General features: G+C 41.8%; 1 non-coding gene across 1 annotated transcript; it reads right to left on the reverse strand.

Moving 5' to 3' along the window:
* Positions 1-3,920: 3,920 nt before the first annotated feature.
* On the reverse strand, positions 3,921-4,002 carry trnas-gcu (transfer RNA serine (anticodon GCU)). The gene has a single exon. It is a non-coding gene; the product is annotated as a tRNA-Ser (tRNA).
* Between the last annotated feature and the right edge of the window lie 536 nt (positions 4,003-4,538).

Here is a 4,538-nt window from a genome sequence, read left to right on the forward strand (position 1 = left end):
ATGTTGGCTTAAATATGATGCTGCAAAACCGACCTGAGTAAAATGTGCCAAATTAAAAATGCGTGGACCCCGGAAAACTGAACCGAGGTGAAATGTACAAAGAACATCACACAAAGGGCAGACAATGTGGGTAATTGATCCGGAGTGATCAGTATATCAAGGTAAACAGGAAAACCAATATTCATTATCTACTTTAAACCTGACTCCACTAGGCATACAGTTAACTCTCACAAACCACTTTTCCCCTTCCATTTTAGTGACGCCCTCTCCGTTCTTGATTTAAACTGATTGAACGTCAGGCAATTGCAGTTGACATTGCTGATTTGGACCTATAACATGCAGGGAAGCGATTCGGAATGCTGCACAACATCATTCTGCTTGGAAAGATCAGGCAGTATTTCATATTGATTACTGTAAACGTTAACCTTTAACAAGCCAAGACAGTGAAATTATTGAATCCTCATCATGATACTACCAGGGACGATTTCTGTTAATACCACCCTGGACACCATGAGATTCGTCATTCTATTCTGCCATCCTTCTGTGCATGATCCCTTCGGCTCTATTCCGGTCTTGTTGGTTGGTTTACAATACTGAGGCTATCTAATCATCTGTTGAATTTCAGTTTCTGATGTACGAGGCCTTATCTAATGAGCTGGCAATGTGCTGGCTCAGTGGTGATAACGCTGGTCTTATAAACTAGAAAAGAGCTTGAAATAGCCCATTCCTGTTTTTAATTCCAATAACTTGAGAAAAACGGTTCGCCAGGACAGGAAAAAACGCGCGTGAGCAGTGATCCAGTTTGCCAGCAACAACAAGGTGAGACAGTATATACTAGAGAGAGATGTGGAAAGAATGGGCAAGGAACACTGGGACGGGAGGGGCTGAATGCTTCCTTTCTTTGCTGGTGTTGAAGTCTGAAATGGGACAACATCAGCCAAGTGGGTGAAATGTTACTTTCTGCTTGTTTTCTCCCGAGGCCTGTATCACTCTTGGGGAAATGTGTCTGCGTGCTTCAGCCTGTGGGTAAAAATGGGATTCAGTTCCCCGACCGGGTGTGAACACATTTTTCCCATCTCAAACTTCAATTCAATTTATTGTGTCTTACGAGATTAAAACGTTTCAAAGAAATTAGCATTGAAATGAACACGTGAAACGTCAGAGTGTACAAGGTTGCAGACCAAGTGCTGGGAAGTGAGATGATGGACCCATTTCTGTGTTGTAAACATTCGATAATTCAATCATTTTTGAGGGCAAATATATCTGCAGTGACATAATTCCAAAAACAGCGTTATGAAGAAGCTGTACAACTGCTTCTGCCCTCATCCCTGGTGGTCTAGTAGTTAGTATTCAGCGCTTTGACTGAGTGGGCTGGATTTCATTACCGTTCAGGAAATAAGGACTTCTTGTTCCTGATGCAGAGAGCGCAGCTCTACCAGGAATCTGTTTAATGCCTTGAATCAGTCAATACCCCAGCCCTTGAATGAAGGTAAAAGTGCCTTCCCTGTCTCTACACAGTCGGACAGTTAATCCTTCATTCTCCTCTGATTCCACTTCCCAAAGAGTTTCAAAGAACTGTCAAAACTGAATCTCAGCTATTTCATTTCTGTGCTTTTCATACACAGGAGCTGCAGCGATTGAGTGGGTTGGTTTCTGAAAATGAAACGTATCTTATGTGCAATGTGTGAGGCTATTCCAGGGTTGTCTTCTCTGACAGCGCTGCGACATGACTGATGTTCTCTATGATATGGAAGTGCCAGTGTTTGAGTTGGGTAGACAAAGTTAAAAATTACACAATATCAGGACATAGTCCAGCAAGTTTATTTGGAAACACCAGCTTTCAGAGAGCCGCTCTTTTATCAGGTAGGTGTCTTTCTGCAGAAACTTGATGCGTGTGTCAATATGCGCGATGTTGTGGAAGATCATCTGGACTTTAACCGACCGTTCGTGGTGTCGATGGTACCCATGACTTGGATGTGTTGGTATTGGACTGGGATGGACAAATTTAAAAATTTCACAAAGCCATATTAGAGCCCAACAGTTCACAACCACCTGATGAAGAAACAGTGCATGGAACACTGCTGCTTCCAAATATGCTAGTTCGATACAATCTGATGCCATGTGATTTTTAACTTTGATGACCCTTGGTAATGTTTAACTGATCGTAGACAGTAAAAGAATTTTCGTTCCTGGAGATGAAAATTTCAAACATTATCCACCTCAGTGGAACAAAAAAGATTACTTTGGATGTGTGCTGCATCTCCACAATGCGCTTGCGCAAAGCAAAAGTCGAACCTGCACCCGCCTGATCCATAGCCAGCTATACGAATGGCTGTACCACTGGCCAGATGCGCAGCTGAGATTTTACACGCTGCAGAGCTGTGATGCGAATTTTGACAGGAGCAATAAAAATAACACTCACAAGGTGAACAAAGGTGAGTCACCATCAATGATTCACTTCACATTGTCCTTAAACATTGATCAGCCAATCAATGAGGTCACTGCTGATCAAAGAAATTGCAACTTACTTTGCTACGTTTTCACCATAATTAGAGGTAAACTCCAGCCTAATCATTACATCGCATATTCCCATTAATTTTCAGATTTAGATTATGTTAATGATCTGTCCGTATTTGCAGGAAACTGAATGACATGAAATGCGTGAAAACGTCCTTCTGGTGATGTAATCTAGTGCTGAGTCGGCCAGAAAAGAAAAGTCAAAGACTTGAAACATCACTCCCATTTCTCTCTGTACCAATGCGTTTTCCTGAGTTGAATATTTGCAGGAATTGTCTTTAATATCTAATGAATTAATTATTTTCCCATGACAGAATCTTCATAAATCAGTTAACACCTGAGGTGTTGAATCCTATTTTACTTCAAATTAAAATAGTTGAATACCCTTTCCTCCAGCCTAATGTCCCAATACTCTCTCCTCTTCCATGCAAATACAAGCTGCTCCAAGAGAGGTTGGAGCTCCCAACCTGACGTTCCAGTGTTCCTTGATGCTCCATGTCAATACAAGCTACTCTAGTTGAAGTTGCAGCTCCCAGTCTGATATCCCAATGCTCCCTGCTCCATGTCAATAGAAAACGTCCAGTTGCTGTTGGCTGTACCAGTCTGATGTTCCAATGTTCCCTGCTGCGTCATGTCATTAAAAGCAGCTCAAGGTATTAGAACGAACCGTCTGTTAATGACATGCGTATAAAGACATTTCAAATCAGTTTTCATGTTTATGCTGCATAAATCTGCGGTTATTGATACACAGTTTAGATTCAGTCCCTGCAGTTAACTTGCTGACTTCTCCAGTTGTTCACAGTTAAATATGAAGCATCAAGTGTGTGCATAACGAGAAGGAGTTTACTTCCCACATCTTGTGTTTATATGTGTCTTATGTCCAGCATTCATCAATGGCGAGAGCAAGGGGGAAAGGATAAGACCAATGTGTAAGTCTGTCTGTGCCCATGCACGGCACCCACATCGGTAATTCTCTACTGTGCATTTACAGCCAGTTCTCGGGTGCCCCTACACCCAGCCCCTGCCACTTTTGAAATACCTCCATTGTTTCGTACTATCTCTCTGTGCTCTTTTCACCAAGACGAATCACTTCTCCCCAACTGCTACAAATTTCATCTGACAAAACACTCATTAAGAATCGTATGCATCAACATGCACTTCGCATCTCTCGTTATTTGGTTCTCATGGATCTCTTTCATACGATAAAAGTTCACAGCAACTTGACTTGTAAAAGACAATCGCGTTCCTGTTCATTGTCCCAATTCAATCTACATTTCAATGCAGTTTAGGCAACAGACTCAAATTATTCTTTGAGATTTTATTATAGCGTCGATGCATATAAACAGACCATTGGACAGCTGTGATCATCCAAAGATAGCACAATTGAAAATCGCTGACAACAATGACGAGAGTGGGATTCGAACCCACGCGTGCAGAACACAATGGATTAGCAGTCCATCGCCTTAACCTCTCGGCCACCTCGTCACATAAATCGCGAGCACATTTGACCTTATGAATAAATGAATTGCGTAAATTATGCTGAGCAGCAGATATTTCTACATGGTTTTGGTGAAATGATAAATAGTACAGGACGGTTCCAATAGTATCGTCTTACCTCTGAGTTGTGGGGCAAACAGACTCCCACTGTGACACTCTGCTCACAGTGATCTGAACAAAAATGAAGAAATGACGATGTAACAATGTCTGTTGAAATCTGTGAAGATTTGAAGCCAACGGACTGAAGTGCCCGTGACAGCAGGAGGTGTAAAGTTGTCTGTGAGGAATTGTTTTCCAGACTGGAGGAGAGTGCATAGTGCTCAATGTCATTATTCAGAACACCTTTCTTCCACTCAGATATTTTTGACACGCACTTGTGTACAGGACAGGCAAATTTGAAATCTTAAATAAGGCTAAACTGACAATTGAATTCAACAATGCAAAAACCTTGATCTGTATCATTTCCCTGGCTGTGTGACACCAAGTCACTGTATGATCACAGCAACGCAGTGAGCAAGTGTCAG

This window comes from Chiloscyllium plagiosum, unplaced genomic scaffold (assembly GCF_037043375.1).
Source record: "Chiloscyllium plagiosum isolate Xiang-an unplaced genomic scaffold, Cpla_swu_hap1 HiC_scaffold_47, whole genome shotgun sequence".
Taxonomy (NCBI): Eukaryota; Metazoa; Chordata; class Chondrichthyes; order Orectolobiformes; family Hemiscylliidae; genus Chiloscyllium; species Chiloscyllium plagiosum.